The sequence below is a fragment of the Mus caroli genome, unplaced genomic scaffold (assembly GCF_978045245.1).
Source record: "Mus caroli unplaced genomic scaffold, Mus_caroli_1 scaffold_10, whole genome shotgun sequence".
In the NCBI taxonomy this organism is placed as follows: Eukaryota; Metazoa; Chordata; class Mammalia; order Rodentia; family Muridae; genus Mus; species Mus caroli.
The window spans coordinates 59,473,271-59,490,245 of NW_028227265.1; the positions used below are offsets into that span (position 1 = coordinate 59,473,271).

The 16,975-nt window shown below is 47.4% G+C and overlaps 1 protein-coding gene across 17 annotated transcripts in view; it reads left to right on the forward strand.

Moving 5' to 3' along the window:
- The window catches only part of Gatad2a (GATA zinc finger domain containing 2A), an 86,764-nt gene that overhangs the window by 11,684 nt on the left and 58,105 nt on the right, over positions 1–16,975 (forward strand). For 14 of the 17 annotated variants that reach the window (XM_085843891.1, XM_085843892.1, XM_021169794.3 and 11 more), the window contains exon 1: positions 9,482–9,774. The exons of the other annotated variants lie outside the window; for them this stretch is intronic. The gene's annotated coding sequence lies outside the window, so the exon portion shown is untranslated. Of the gene's footprint in view, positions 1–9,481; positions 9,775–16,975 lie in introns of those variants that run through there. 17 annotated transcript variants of the gene reach the window in all.

Here is a 16,975-nt window from a genome sequence, read left to right on the forward strand (position 1 = left end):
ACATCTTCCTTTGTTGCCCAGGTTAGTCTTCAAACCCTGGGCTCAACTGATCTCCCACTGTAGCTGGGACTGTAGGACTACGTGGTTTTTGTTTTCTTTTTCTTTTTCTTTTTCTTTTTCTTTTTCTTTTTCTCTTTCTCTTTCTCTTTCTCTTTCTCTTTCTCTTTCTTTCTTTCTTTCTTTCTTTCTTTCTTTCTTTCTCTTTCTCTCTTTCTCTCTCCCTCTCTTTCTCTCTTTCTCTCTTTCTCTCTTTCTCTCTTTCTTTTTTTTTGAGACAGGGTTTCTCTGTATAGCCCTAGCTGTCCTGGAACTCACTCTGTAGACCAGGCTGGCCTCGAACTCAGAAATCCACCTGCCTCTGCCTCCCAAGTGCTGGGATTAAAGGCGTGTGCTACCACCGTCCAACTTATTTTTGTTTTTTGTTTGTTTGTTTTTTGTTTTTCCTCTTCTGAGGGTTTTGCTCTTTAACCTTGGCCAGTTTGGAATTCAGGGATCCTTGAGTGCTGCTGGGATTACCACCATCCTTGGTTGGCCTTAAACTCTCACAGTCTTTCTGTCTCACATCTACAGTTCTGAGATTATAGTGGGCACTAACCTATCAGTTTGAAGAAAAAAAAAAAAATCAGGGCTAGAGAGAGGGCCTGATGCTTAAGATTGCTGATATTTTAAAGGATTCAAGCTCAGTTCCTAGCACTCAGGTTGTTCATAGCCACTTGTAAGTACAGATCCAACACCCACTTTTGGCCTCCTCCGGTATCTATAGACATGTGTTTGGTAGTGTACACATTAATTCTGGTATTTGGGAGGCAGGGGTAGATTGATCTCTTAGTTTGAGGGCAGCCTGTTCTACGTAGTGAGACCCTGTCTAAACCCCCCAAAAGAATTTTTAAAATATTAAGAAATTTAGACAAGAAAGATATTAGGCATCATCATCATCATCTGACACAGTATTTCTGACCCAGACTCACTATGGAGTCCTGGGGGACTTTGAACTTCTGCTCCTCTTTTGCAGTGCTGAGATGACAGGCATACACTACCTCACCAAGTTTATGTGGTCCAGGGGATAGAACACAAGGTTTTGTGCATGCTAGTTGAAGGCTCTACCACCTGAGCCGTTTGGATGTTGCTGATTACTTGGGGAAGGTGAAGGTTCCAGCAACTGACTGCCTTGTCGTGGATTGTAAAGTTAGGAGTGCACAAGGTTCCCTTTGCCCTGGTGTTACTCTGTTCTATCCGACTAAGAAGGTGCCATTTTGACATTGTTGTACTGGGGTGAGGCTGGAAATCTCAGGCTTGATGTTAATCTACCCAGGTCAATGATTGGACAGATTTTTTCCTTAAGTATGGGCTGTGTGTCAGGGCTGGAGTCAGAGAGCAGCTGGGTTTTTTTAGAGAACAGAAGTGGGGTTTGTGAGTGGGAGTAGGAAGAGGGGTGTAAAGGAGAGTTCCTGATAGTCCTTTTTCCTTTTGCTCTTTTTTCATTCCACCCAAACAGTGATTTGGGAGATGGATAGAAAGGCCCAGACTGGAAATGGCTATTATAGACAAATCCTATCACTGTGCTTGTGACTAGCTCTCACCTCTGGGCTCCTGTTGCCCTTGAGGACCACTCCTCATTTATCATTTTCTGTTCACTCTGAGAACTCTGTTCAGACTTAGTTCTTGCGCCGCCAATTTGAGCACAGGAAAACTGTTCATGTTCTTTTTTTTATTTTTTAAGTCGTAGGTTTCTTCTTCTTCTTCTTCTTCTTTTTTTTTTTTTTTTTTGGTTTTTCTGTATAGCGCTGGCTGTCCTGGAACTCACTTTGTAGACCAGGCAGTCCTCAAACTCAGAAATCCGCCTGCCTCTGCCTCCCAAGCTCTGGGATTAAAGGTGTGCGTCACCACGCCCAGCTAAGTCATAGGCTTCTTTGTAAGAGGGCCTTTACCCACAAACTCAGAGACCCCATGGGGCAGGGTGGGCAACCAGAGCACCAGTGTCCTGGTGTCTTGTTGGCGCTGTCTCCAGGTTACCATTTGAGGGGCTGCCAGGGAGGTGTGGGGAGAAGCAAATATAGGCAGGGTTTGGCAGTTGTGGGGTTTGTTCCTTACTTCTGCATTTATATTCTGGGATGGAACTCAGGTACTTCTGCTTTACTTGTGGAGCAGCTGTGTCATTTTACTGAATGAATGGACTATTGGGAGCCATGGCTTCAGCACAAATCTTGAGCACCCCTCCCTTGCTGACTTGAGCTTAAATGTGGACGGTGGTGCCTTGTGTTACCTTGTAAAATTAAGTACTTCAGTAAAGGTACCTAATTACAAATGGTCTAGTCTTTGGTACTGTGTCCTCAACTGTAGTGTGGGTATGGGGTTCACAGAAGGAGCTCCACTGAAGCAGCTGTTTTGAAGCTGTAATACAGCTGACAATCTACTTGAGGCTATCCAGGATTAAAGCTGCCCAGGAACACAGTCCACTGGTGGGTGACAAAACTTTTCCGGGGGAATGCAACACACACAGTCTACTCACCTCCAATTGGGAATATTCAACACACCAAGTATGGATACCACTGAAGCCCAACATGGTGAACCACTGAGTTTTATTGGGGTTAGTTACAGGATCAGAAATGACTCAAAGAGCTGCATTTCACATGGTTGGGGACCTGAAGCACAATGAATACTTTTTAGGCAGCTCAACAGGTTGGAGAGTGACCTTTCCAGGTGCCTGCCTCAGTTGGTTTAAAACTTTTTCCAGGCAGAGTTCATGGTTTCTGCTTCTTCCAGGCAAGCTGGTCTGGTCTTGGGTCCAGCTTAGTTCTGCTTATGAGGGTTCTTTCCAGAGAAATTTGGTCAGTTTCAGGGACTTCCTGAAGCTGTTTTGTGTTGTTTACCTTCCTGCTTAAGGAGCTTCCCTGTAGGATAGACTGTTTAAATCTCAGAGGGAGAGGGGGGAAAAAGGGCAGGAAAGGGAGGGGGGGGAAAGGGGAACTGTTACACAGCAACTATGCTGGGCAGCAGGCTGAATATTTGCCATATGGACTTGCAGTCTCTTGAAGCATAATGGGATGAATGGGGAAGAAGCTTGTAGCATGTGGCTGCATGTGACCTTGCAGAGACCTGGCTTCAAGAGCTCACTGGTTTGACTTGCTGAGGGTCAGGGATGGGGCTGGATCTGGAGGACAGAGAATGCTGCAGCAAGGAGGGGATTTGAGGAAGATCTGTGTACTCTGGAGCTGGTATTCTAAGGGAGAATGTCTGCCCAGCAGGGACACAGTGTGGTCTTTGACTTCCTTTGAAGTCAGTAATGGAACTCAGTATTCTGGTATAGAAAAGCCCAAAGCAGCTAGCTGGTGGTAGCGCGCACACTAATGGCAGCACTCAGGAGGCAGAGGCAGGTAGGTAGGTCTCTGGGTTCCAGGACAGCCAGGGCTATACTGAGAAATCCTGGCTCAAAAGACAGACAAACAGGAGGAGGATGAGGAAGAAGAGGAAGAGGAAGAGGAAGAAAGAAAAAAAAAAAGGAAAGCTCAAGGTTGCTTTCAAAGGCAGAAAGTCTGATGAAATGTGTCTTAAGTGTGGGGCTGGCAAGATGGCTCAGTGGGTAAGAGCACCAGAGGTTCTGAGTTCAAATCCCAGCAACCACCCATAATGAGATCTGATGTCCTCTTCTGGTGTGTCAGAAGACAGCTACAGTGTACTTATGTATAATAATAAATAAATCTTTAAAAAAAAGTGTCTAAGTGTGATCCAAGATTGAGTGCAAGAAAATCATGTATGGTGGCCTGCACCTGCAAGACTAGCACCTAGGAAGCTGGGCGGTGGTGTCTCCCAGTACTTAGAAGGCAGAGTTCGAGGCCAGCCTGGTCTACAAAGTGAGTTCCAGGACAGCCAGGGCTATACAGAGAAACCCTGTCTCAGGAAAAACAAAAAACAAAAAACAAAACAAACAAAAAACAAAAAAAGAATAATTTTTGCTTTTCTGGAGGACCCAGGTGTGGTTTCCAGCACTTACATGGAGGCTCACTACCATCTGTAACTCCAGTTCCAGGGGATCCCATACTGTCCTAGTCAGGGTTACTATTGCTGTGAAGAAACACCATTACCAAAGCAACTTGGGGAGGGAAGGGTTTATTTACACTTATTTATACCTTACACTTCTGCATCACTGTTATCATTAATGGCAGGACAGGAACTCAAAAAGGGCAGGAACCTGGAGGCAGGAGCTGATTCAGAGGCCATGGTGGGTGCTGCTTACTGGCTTGCTCCATATAGACTACTCAGCCTGCTTTCTTATAGAGCCCAGGACCATCAGCCCAGGGATGGCACTACTCAAAAAGGGCTGGGTCCTCCCTCATCAATCAGTAATTGAGAAAATGCCCTAGAGACTTGCCTAAGCATGGAAACTTTTTCTCAGTTTGATTTGTCTTCACTCAGATGAACGTAGTTAGTGTTGAATTGACATGAAACTAGGCAGCACACACTCTGTTTTGGCTTTTACACATGTGATACATGCCAGCAAATATATATAAAAGTCCCAGGGTTATAGGTGTGAGTTACTATAACCAGCTGGTCTCAGACTCTTGAGTTCATTATTTATCTGGGGTGCTGGGGTTGAACCCCCTGAGTTTTATCTCCTCCTGAGTTGAAATGATCTTCCTCCCTCTCCAACAGCGGGTCTACAGACATGTGCTGTCATGTCCTGTTCCCAGCCCTGTTTTATTGTCTGGGTCCTGCAGATAGAACCTAGCTCTTCACCCATGGCCAGCATGAGTTCTACTGTATGTATGAACAATACCACTGGCCTGGCCCTGCCACTAGTGGTTTTACTTTTATTTTTGTAAATATAATATATTTCACCCCCCCCCCCCCCCAACACACAGTTAGTTGCAGGAGTCAAATTTCTCCTCCTTCCATGTAGAGTCCCAGGGATTGAACTCAGATTGTCAGGCTTGGCAGCAAGCATCTTTACCCACGAGCCATCCTTACAGCTTGAAGCTGACATTTTTAGCTCTTTTCCAGATATTTTATTGTAGCTGGCTCTAGCTTGCTTCTCTATTATTCTGGATATCTGGAATGCTTTCCATAATTCATCTGATAGGAGCTTCTTCAAATGTCACATCCTTAGAGAGGGGCTTAGCTCTTCCTGTGTGACTCTACCTGCCTGTCTTTCATTTTTTTCTTCACTCTTTTCTCCCCTCATACTGCAGTGCCCCATGCCTTGGGCCTGAAAATCTGACTGGGGTGGTGAAACAATGAGGAATGAACAGAAACACATACAGAAAAGCTGGGATCAGGCAGACTGTGCTTGCTCTGGTGGAGGACATCTACTATACAACAACCTGGCACCTTAGGGTGTTTCTTATGTATAGCACAGGGGGAGGAGTTAGCTAGTCTGGGTAGTAGGTTCAATAGGGAAGCAGTCTCCTTATCATCCTGGAGAAGGAAGTTAGTTTTTGCAAACTCTGCCAGCAAAACTGGAACCATCCCTGTGCTTTGCCATCCCTTTAACCTTACCCCGGGAGAAGGCTTTGCCAATTCCCATGGCTTCTAAGGCATTGGCTCCTTCACGTAGCTGTGCCTATGCCAACAATACACATTCATGGAGGACTTCATCCACTCTTTACACACTCACCCAGGACTTCCTCAGCTTCATACACTGGAAAAAGAACCTAGGGCTTCCACATGAATGGCAAGTCCTCTGGCCCTCTAGCGCTAATCGCTAATCTAGCTTTTTTTTTTTTGAAACAGGGTCTATCTAAATGCCAGACTTTGGGAAGGGAATTTCTTTCCTGAGGGACCTGACATTGTCTTAAGTTACCAAAGCTGGCCTTGAACTCACTTTTGTAGCCTAGGCTGTGTCAGCCTCTCTGCTGTCAGGATGGTCAGTCTGTGTCCCCAGGCCAGATAGCTCTTTGGTTTTTCTTTTATGCTGCTGGGAACCAAGGGCCTTGAGCTTGCTAGTCACTGACTTATCTTTTGAGTTGTAGCTGAATCTAGAGTCTTAGTCTCCCACTTCTCTCTTCTTCTTTTTAGTTTTTTGAGACTGAATCTCATATAATTCAAGGTGGCCCTGAACTCCTGATCCTCCTGCCTCTGCTTCCTGAGTGCTAGATGATATATTTGTACCTGCTGACCTCAGTGTTTCTTAAGAATGCATTCTATAAATTGGGGCCATTTTATCTTTCTTACTCTCCATCAACTTCTAGAGTGTGCTCCTGCTGACCTGTCACATATGATGCTTTTGGTACCAGTGTTCTCCAAGTTCTTGACCATCAGTTAGGAATGCATTTTAAGTTTTGTTCATCAAAAACTTGAATGGAACTTTCAATAGAATAGAAAAGTTCAGTGTCCAGCTGGGTGTGGTAGTTCACACCTTTAAGCCTAGCACTTGGGAGGTAGAGGCAGATGTGTACCTTTGAATTTGAGGCAAGCCTGTTCTACAAAGCAAGTTCCGGGACAGCCAAGGCTACACAGAATGACCGTGTATTAAAAAACCAGAGGGGATGGGGGAGGGGCAGAGACAGCCGACAGGAGGAAGAGGAGAAGAAAGAAAGAAAGTGCAGTGTCTCCAGCATTCAGCAGGGTTGCTTTGGATTCTTGAACCAATCCCAGCTTCTGCTATGAAAGGAGACCCGAACATGGGAATTTAGCCCCCAAGTATTGTTTTTTTCTTCCCTTCAGTATCTTCATTGTGTAGGAACAGACTCAGATGTTAGTGCATTAAAAGATAATTAGACTATTTTTTACAATGGTTGGGGAGTAAGGAGACTTGGCTATTATTAGCAAAGTTTTTTTTTTTTCTTCCTCTCCCCTCTTCCCTGGGGTTTTGGGCATGCTGGGCAAGGGCTTCACTATTGAGCTACATCCCCTACTAGAGAAGTGTTTTGAAAATGATTCACTAACAGCTTGTTCTTAGGGCAGAGAAGGCACAGGAAAACATGGCTGGTAAATTGGGTGTCTGCAGCTTGGACAGTGTGGTGAGCAGCTGAGTGCCTCATGTTTCATAAAAGCTAGCCCAATGCATCAGGGCAGGGAGGTTTCCAGTCAAGCAGCTAAGCCATAAAAGGACCCCCCAAAGAGGCCTGCCCCTACTGTCACATCATCATTTGTGTCCCTAGCTCCATTTCTGTCACAGAAGGAAACTCTTGTGTTTTACCTTTGCTCTCCACCCAATACTTTCTCCGCTAGAGAAGTTGACACTGCCCTCTGGAGCAGCTCACCTGTCACCAGTCCACACTGCTGTCTTTAGCATGTCACAGCTGATGCCTCCTTCTTTAAAGACAGTTTGTCACCTTGGTGACTCACAAAGTGTTCAACAGTTTAGACTCTGAACCCTTACCCTGGCTTGGAGTTTCAGGGCTCCCACTTGACCACACTTGGTTCTGTTCATCGCTAATTAAAGTTGGCATTAATCGGAACCAGGTGAGGTAACATTTTCTTGTTTTGCTGTAATGCACACCATCTGATTAATCACTGTGACACCAGTGGCTCTTAGAGCTACACGGAAGCCCTGGATTCTGCCTACCCATCCTTTCTTATACAGGGATGGAGCAGGAGGCCCTTGAACTATATACCTGGTCAAGTTTGAGAGTTTTTTGTTTAAGCTGAAACATTTGCATTTCTTTGCCGCAATTGGTATTTTGTATCTTTTTGATGTTGAAGAGTGCTTCTCTTAAGGTTCTGCAAGATGTTGCTTTAAACTTGAAAGGTTTAGGTATGGGTAGGGGTCAGAGACAAAGTTGCCAACTGTAAAACTCCACAGAAATTCAGAAGGATTTAGGGAAGGCAGTGTTGAGGATGAGGATTTTTGTAATTTTTCAAATTTGGGGTGAGACCCACTTACAGATTAGAAGTACTTTTGATGTTTTTCCCAACACAACAGAAGCCATCAGATTACATTACAGTTGTGCAGTAACACATTTCAGTTATGTGTGTTACAAAAAAGGTACTTCAGCAGTTTTCAGGAGTCCTGGTGTCTGTCTCATCACTGTTTCAAAGCTGGAATAGGAACATGGCAGGAGTCTGTTTCAGTGATTCTGATATTAACAACTGCTTTGTGATACTAGACTTTCTTTTTTCTTTTTCATTTTTTCCTCTCAAGACAGAGTTTCTCTGTAGTCTTAGCCATAGTACAGACTGGCCACGAACTCATCCACCTACCTTGAGGCTTCATTTTCTTTCTTTCCTTTCCTTTTCTTTCCTTTTCTTTCTTTTTCCTTTTTAAAGATTTATTTATTATATGTGAGTACACTGTAGCTGTCTTCAGACACACCAGAAGAGGGGATCTCATTACAGATGGTTGTGAGCCACCATGTGATTGCTGGGATTTGAACTCAGGACCTCCAGAAGAGCAGTTGGTGCTTTTAACCACTGAGCCATCTCTCCAACCCTTTTATATATATATTAAAAGAAACTGATGTGTCATGAGTGTTTTGCCTGCATGTGCATCTGTGTACCACATGTGTGCTTGTTGCCTGAGGAGGAGAGCCTCCATGTGGGTGCTGGGAATAGAACCTAGGTCTTTCACAACAAGACGTGCCCTTAACCACTGAGCTAACTCTTTAGCCCTGGGCTTTGTTTTCTTAAGATTTCTTTATGATGTGTTTCTGTATGATGAGGACAGAAGGCATAAATACCCTAGAACTGGAGTTATGGTAGGTTGTAAGCCACCTTTTGGGTGCTTGGGTCTTCTGCAAGAGCAGCCAGAAGTACCTTTAATTGCTGAGCCATGACTCCAGATGTGTATTTTTAATTAACATATTTTATTTATGAGCGTGTGTTTGTGTCTGAGGACAACTTGTGCGGATGGAACTCAGGTCGTTATGTTTGGTGGCAAGCCTCTTTAAACCACTGAGCCATGTCGCTGTCCCGGAATAGGTTTTCTATGAACTTTGTACTTTCCCTGTTGAAATTGTAAATTGGCTTTAGATGCTTCATAACCTCCCCAAACTCGCTTCCTTTCTGGTTATTATTGTCTCCTTGGTGTTACCAGAGAGGGTTGGGCGCAGGTTTGTTTTCTTGGGGATTCCTTCTCCAGAAGCACAGGCTAGATGTGGATTACTGGAAGGAGACAGCCGTCCACCTCGGTATCTGGAGGTGGATCGGCTTGGTGGGTAGGTTGAACTGTCTGCGGTCCGGGGGAGGGGGGTGATCGCTCAGCCGATCGCACCTTCTCACTGGAGGTCAACACCGAAGTTCCTGAGAGGGAGCTTTGCGAGGCCCCGGGCGCGACTCAGAGTTACCAGAGGTGGCCGTGCAGGGCTCGGGCGAGGTCAGCGTGAGTCAGCCCTGGGCGCGGCCGAGTTGTGTGCACTAAGCTGGCCATGGCTGAGGGGCGCTTAGCAGCCCAAGTGGGAAACCCAGTCGCTTAGCGCAGCGTCGCCGGTCTTTGGGGCTGGGAGGGCGGTGCTTCCGGGTAGGCCCGCCCAGCCTCGCCCCCAGGGAACCACGCCCACACAAGACCACGCCCACAAGGAGCCCCTCCCTTCCCGGGCCCCGCCCATCCGGGTGCGGGCGGGTGGCGTCGCCTTTAAGAGCTCCCCGGTGTTTTGGGGGCCGCGGGCCGGGCGCGCTGACCTGGTGCGCATGTCCCGGGCGGTGACGCCGGCGCCGGGCTCCATGTGTGCGGCCGAGGGGCGCATTATCTGGCCGGCGGCGCGGGCGGGCGGAGCGGTGGAGCGAGCGCCGCGGGCCCGGGCGGCCCCTCAGGCGCAGCGAGCACGCGCGGCCGGCGCCCCCCGCCCCCAGCCCTGTGGACACGCGCGCTGCCCCTGGGCCCGGTCGGCGCGCGGCCGGGTAAGTTCCTAGCAAACTTGGCAAGGCGGGGCGGGGGCGCGGGAAAGTGGGAGCGCGGTCGTATTCGGCTTGCTGCGCTGCGGTTCGCTTCGCCTGCGCCGCTGGAAAGTTCCCCACCGCCCTCGCACGTGGGGCTGGGGTCCCGGGTCCCAGGAGCCGGGAAGTGGTCGAGTCGCCTCACTCCCTCCTGAGCTTTTTCAGGCTGGGAGGCCGCCCTAAGGGGGGCGGCGGGCACACAGCACGTGGGCGAGTGGCGTGGGGTGAGAGTCCACGGGAGGGTCGGGGGTCCGAGCCCCGCGGCGGCGTTAAATTCGGCGGCGGCGGCGGCGGAGGCGGCGGAGGATCCCGTGTCAGAATAAGAGTCCCTGCGCGCCCACGCCTGCAGGGCCGCCCCCCCCACCCCCCACCGTCCTGCTTGGGCTCGCGCCCTTCCTGCTTGACCCTGGGGAGCCATGGGACCCTTCCCCCTCTCTTGGTTCCTGTCTTCCTCATGGCCCTCCACTTTAAATTTGCCTCCGGGTCTACGATGTGGCTCCAATAATTTCTTTTTTCTTCCACCTGGAACGGGTTGGCATCAGTGACTAGACAGCAGCAGCTGGCCTTTTAAAGGGATTAATGCCAAGAATCGGAATTGATCACTTCAACAAGGAAAGGCTTCTGGGCAGGCCTCAGCCGCAGCCGGACTGCGCTCTCCGGAACCCTGAAATGAATGGGGACCCCTCATTAAGACCTGTATGGCAGAATGTTTTGTTTTTCCTCCCCGCCCCTGCAGTTGTAGCAGAGGCTGCAAGTTCTACCTACCTGACCCACTGCAGGTAGTTCACTCTTATCTTGTGGCTTTGGATTCTTTAGGACAAAGTCCTGGTGAGTCTCCTGAGTCTTACATTTTCTTGACAGCATTAACTTCTTTTTATCTTCTTGGAGTATGCAGCACTCCCACGTCCCTGTTAATGTGTGTGTCCATTCACAAAGCGATAGATACCTGTTGTGGACGTAATCCTGTATACTGAGCCTGCGTCTCTCTCTTGTTCTTCTCATCCTACCCTTCGGTGGTTACAACTTTTGTTTAAAGCAACATTACACCACAACACTGTGAATACCCTCCAGTCCTTAGCTTATACCTGGCTCTCAGTGTGCATGAGCCAGGTTTCCTTTGCAGGTATAGCAAGTACCAAAAATGATCCTTCTGATGTATAATACCTAATTTCCAGATGAGAAGTTGTAGCTTCTACAAGTCCTGTTGTTCCCTCACTGCTTAGCGAAGGGGCAGAGATGTGATTGCTGTACCTTTTCTGCATTAGAACTGGGGAACGTTGCTGCTTTCCCCTTGTATGTGAGAATTCCCCCTGCTCTAGTACATGAAGCAAGCTCCTTGTACCTATGCAGCTTAGAACAACACCATGCCAGCCTTTCTGTGTGCTGAGAGAACAGAATCCAGCTGGCCTTTGAGTGGCATAGCCACCACGCTCGCTCGTGCTTCAGACCCAGAGTTCTCTAGAGGAAGCAGTTAAGCGTGGTAATCAACCACTCTTTACTCCTCACTCTCTGTCCACCTCTCCTTATTTTGCTCCCTACAATTCTGAAATACTTTAAAAAACAATGTAATTTTTTTGTATGTTTGTACTCATGAGCATGTGTGGAGTCAGGACAACTTTCAGGAGTTGCTTCTTCCACCATGTGGGTTCTAGAGAAAGAGCTTGTGAGAGGAGGCTTGGGGGCAAGCGTCTTTTCCAGCTGATCACCAGGTCCCAATCCTCTCTTTAATTCAAAGTTGGCTTTACCCCTTGGAAGCTGAGTAGTTCTGGAAATGGGAGCATTTGTGCATTACTGATTGATCGCTATGCCTTGTTAGTTCCACTTTGATGACATTTCTTTAGTGTCATGTCATCTCTATTAGTGTGTTATTTGGCAGGTCCTGTGATGAAGCATATTATGATGTATAGTGTCTGGGTTCAAGCCTCCTTGGGAAGCTTTCTGGAATCTGTCGCATCTGTGTGCTGCCCTACCTCCACCCCCAGTAAGGAGCTATTTTGTGTTGTTGGTTTTGTTTCTTTTTGAGACTGGGTCCTCACTCTAGCCAAGGCTGGCTTGGAGCTCACTGTATAGCCTAGGTTGGCCTCAAACTTATTACAGTCCACATCCCTTATTTGAGTAATAAAGCCATTGTTAAGACTTAGATGTTGCCGGGCGTGGTGGCGCACGCCTTTAATCCCCAGCACTCGGGAGGCAGAGGCAGGCGGATTTCTGAGTTCGAGGCCAGCCTGGTCTACAGAGTGAGTTCCAGGACAGCCAAGGCAACACAGAGAAACCCTGTCTCGAAAAACCAAAAAAAAAAAAAAAAAAGACTTAGATGTTCAGTTCTCCATTAGCTGTCTGACTTGTTCTGCATCATTTATTCTGTGAATTTCTGGCATTACAAATACTGATTTGCAGATTGATTTATGCAGTACATATCGGTGTGCATACTGTGCCTCTGGCTTTAATACTAGGACTCCCTGATTGGGAGAAGTGAGTGAGATTAGTGGGCCAAGAAAACTTAGGGGACGAAGGGCTGTATGACCTTGTGGGCCTGGTGTGGGAGCTTTTCTCTCTTGGGGTCACTAGTAGAAGATGAGTACATAAGAGAATAAGGGAGTTTCTGGGTGGAGAGTGCTTGAACTGAAGGGAACTGGAATTGTTCTCTCTTCCTCCCTCTCCCTCTCTCCCTCACTCCCTCTGTGTGTGTGTGCCGCCCCCTCCCACCCCCACCATCCACCTCTGTTGGGTACTGCGGCAGCCCCATTCCGAATAGGCTTGGCAGGCTGGCAGCTGGTATTTCCCCTGAGAGCAGTGTGAGTTATCACTGGGGTAGACAGAGCCCAGGCCAGGACCTTGCTCGCTAGATCTAAACAACCAACTGAGGAACTTGGTGGGCAAGCAGCGCCACATTCAGCAGTGTTAGCCTTGTCTGGAGAAAATTAAGATCTTGACTTGAGCAGTCTTGGTGTTCAGCCCTTCCTGAGAGTTGGGCTTAAGACTGGCTCCTCCAGCACAGCAGCTGAGTACCTGAGTGTTAAGACTCCAGTGTTTTTGTCCCTTACAGGGAGCGGCAGAACTGTTTTCTCTGCCCTCATAAGTGAAGTAATTTATGCTCAGTGTAAAGAGCTGGGAAGATTATGAAACAGGCTGGTAGGTGCAGTCTTAGAGGAGCATGGCTGGGGTTTCCTCCTAAGAACCAGAAGAACAAGTTGTCAGCGCCACAGTTTGAGGCTGAGTGTGGTCATGGTCAGTGTGGATGCAGCATCAGGAGGCAACAGACTGTCAGGTAGTAGGATTGACTTCATCGTCTGTCACCTGAACAAAGTGGACTCTTTGGATTGAAGTACGAAGGCAGTGATTGAGCTGATCACAGCAAAGACAGTATGGGGGGAAGAAGAGTTCCCATTCTGCTTGGCACCAGAAGACTCCTGCCGATGTGGACCAGTCAGGAGAATGTCAGGCTCAGTCTTCCAGCCCTCCCCCTCCCCCTCCCTGAGCTTTCCAGGCTATATTTGTGACCTCTTTTTGTCCGATGAAAATGTAGGTTACTCTTTTAGAAGACAAAGGATTTATTTTGGTGGAATACCTGTAGGTAGCCTCAGGACGGCCCTCATTTTGCCTAGCTAGGGACCTCTTGCTACTCCTGTGGGCTGTACTGGACTTCTGTCTTCATCTTCGAAGAAGTACTTGTTGTTTCCCAGATGAAATCCTTAGGGATTTTTGTTCCATATTCTGTTCTACTTTCAGTTCTGGGTTCTTTATATGAAACGGTTGATGTCACCTATGTCAGGGCCTAGAACATCCATCTGGGCTGAGGGGTGGGGAGGGAAGAGGAGCTCCTAGCAGGTTGAGGTAGGCAGTGTAGGGGGAGGTTTGAGGTTGTAGGACCCTGGAGGCTACTTTTCCTCAAAGATAGCTCCCAGATGGAGCTGTGGCTGGAGAGAGGGTAAAGGCCACTTGTTTTTAAGGATTTGTTAGCAACATCTCTAGCAGTTCTTTGCAACTCTGAGCATGATTCCACCTGGCTAGTTTGATAGGTCTGTTCCTACAGCCTGCCTGAGGTGGTGCCTTTGAGTGCTTTTAGGCTGCTGGATGGCCTGACTTAGCCTGCTCTGCCAGGGTATGAGCCCCATCTGCTCCTTACAAGTGACTGGCTGCTGTTGAACCACCCTTTGGTCTCCTTTTCTGGAAAAGGGGTGGTGCTTTCTTTCTGCTTGGAAAGGCTGTGTTGGGAGTTAGTGAGATAAGGAATGCTCACAGTCTCTTCATGCCTGGGATATAGACATGGGCTCCAGCATAGTGAAGTACGTTCAGGGATGTCAGGCCACAGTGCTCTCCTGTATGGAACATTTTCACCCTGGACTAACTGATCATCAAATGGCCCTGTGGAATCTCACCTAAACTTCCTGTCACAGCTTGGCCTCTTGTTCCATCCAGATGAAGGAGGCAAAGTCCAAAACCATAGGAGGGCTTGATGGTCACCTTCTGGGTTGTCCTCTGAAGAACTCATGCCCCACCTTTGTCACTTTTGTTGTTGTTGTTATTCTCAGGCCTCTCTGGCAACACCAAATGGCCAGATTGGCTCTGTCCTTGTCAGGAAAGGAGGCTGACTTCTTCTTCTTTTTTTTTTTTTAAATATTTTTTTATTACGTATTTTCCTCAATTACATTTCCAATGCTATCCCAAAAGTCCCCCATACCCTCCCCGGAGGCTGACTTCTTATAGAGCTCAGCACTCTGGCTTTTTAGCCATCTTTGTTATGGTGTAGCTACTGGTGGGTTGTGGAATAGTTCATGCAACACAGTGGCACCTGGGCGCACTAGAGTCTTTCATTTTTCTAGAGTCCCTTCTAGAGAACAGCTTTCTAGGTAGCTCTTCAGCTAGCTTGAGTATACAAAGCTGTCTACCAGTGCTTAATTTAACCTTTTTCATCTTAGTTGGGCCACCTGGCCATGTTAGCCTCACCTTGTTCATCTGTTGGCAAGTGGTTTTTGACTTCCTAGCATGGCTGTGAGGAAAGTGGGAAGTGTCAACCAGTGAATGACTGAAGTTCAGCAATTGGGTGGGTGGGTCCTTCCCTCCCTTTTTCTTCCTTCCTTCCTTCGGGTAGGGTGGGGTGGGGGGTTGGGGTTGGGTAGGGTTTTTCTGTAGCCTTGGCTGTCCTGGAACTCTGCCTGCCTCTCTGCCTCAGCTCTTTATTCTTTTTTTTTTTTTTTTTTTTTTTAAGATTTATTTTGTGGCCGGGCAGTGGTGATGCATGTCTTTAATCCCAGCACTTGGGAGGCAGAGGCAGGCAGATTTCTGAGTTCAAGGCCAGCCTGGTCTACAAAGTGAGTTCCAGGACAGCCAGGGCTATACAGAGAAACCCTGTCTCGAAAAACAAAAAACAAAACAAAACAAAAAAAGATTTATGCATGTGAGTACACTGTTGCTGTCTTCAGACACACCAGAAGAGGACAATGGATCCCATTACAGATGGTTGTGAGCTACCAGGTGATTGCTGGGAATTGAACTCAGGACCTCTAGAAGGGCAGTCAGTTCCCTTAACCACTGAGCCATATCTCCAGCCCAGAATTTTTTATTTTTGAGACTTGTTACCACCATGTAGCCTTGGCTGTCTGGAACTTGGAATGTAGACCAGGGTGGCCTCTTAGATCACAGAGATCTGCCTGAACCTGTCTCCCAAGGAGTTCACTACCAATGTGTCTGGGTTTTCTTCTTTATGGTAGAATCCCACTACAAGCTAAGGGTGTGGAAGTTGGGTTTTTTTAAAGATTTGCTTATTTTATATTGTGCATGAGTGTTTTACCTGCGTGTTTGTACCAGTTATGTTCCTAGTGCCTGTGGAGGTCACAAGTTCAGTTGGTTGTGAGCCACCATGTGGATGCTAGGGATGGAACCTGGGTCCTCGACAAAAACAGTGAATGCTCTTAATTGCTAAAGTGTCTCTGAAGCCCTGAATGTGGACGATTGGAAACAGTATTCTCATATGCATGTTTGCCAGGCTATCCTGAAGGAGAAAGGAGCACCCGTGTGATAAACCTGCTGTTTGCTCTGCCCCAGCACTGCTTCAGACATAGCTTCTGCAGCTGTTGGCCTTTGAGCTGGCACTATGGAACACTTCCTCACTTTAGCTGACCCCTACCTCAGCTGGTAACTTGGGTACAGGTCTCTGTTTCTGTTCTTTTGAGTTTCCAGGTGTGGGTTTTGTGGTAGAGATAGAGAGATGGAGTTTCTTATGTGCTCATTCACATTCACAGATGAAACATTTTTTTTCCACCTGCTTTTGGAGGTTTGACTAGGAAAGCAAAATGGCATGTATGTGCACAGCTGTTTTTGCGCTTTACCTTGTTCCTTTGAGACAGAGTCTCTCGCTGAGCCTGGAGCTCACTTGGTTTTACCTTGGCTGGCATCCAGCAAGGCTCTGAAATCCTGCTATCTCGGTGCTATCCCACCACAGCACTGGTAGGCATGAGGCTATGCTCTACTTGTTATGTGATGCTGGGAACCGAGCTCAAGTTCTTGTGTCTAAGCCACTGGTTCTTTTACCTTCTAAGCCATTTAGTCAGCCCCTGATATCTATTTTTTGACTGTAGCTTAGGCTTGATTTGAACTTGTGTGCCTTCTGCCTCTGCTTTCTCAAGGCTGGAATCACAGGTATGTGCCATGAATGCTTAGCCAAACCAAATTGACTTAGAGCTGGATTTAATTGGTTGAGTCACTTAAACCTGTGGCATACTTGGCTTGGGTGTCATTGATTGGGTGCCTGAGTTTTCTCCAGTGTCTCATTTGGTGCTGCAGCTTGTGAGAAGGTTGAATCTTACAAGTGGTAAGGTTTCCTCAAAGGATTCTTGAACCAGCTGGTTCAAACCTGAGGGTTTCTCTTATGGCTATGATAGGAGCACAGTTCCTGGTATGCTTGCCTTTTTCTTAACTTGCTTAGTAGATGAACTCAAGGCTCCTGCTTCAGTTCAGGAAAGTTTGCTTGCTTGCTTGCTTATTTGTTTGTTTGTTACAAAGGTCTCACTGTGTAGGTCTGACTGTCTGTTGACTAGGCTAGCCTCTAACTCAGAGATCTGCCTGCCACTGTCTCCCGAGTGCTGGAATTAAAGGAGTGTGTCACCATGTCCAAAGGAGATTTATTTTTCATTGATTTACTTTTTAATGCTTCTTTGTATGAATG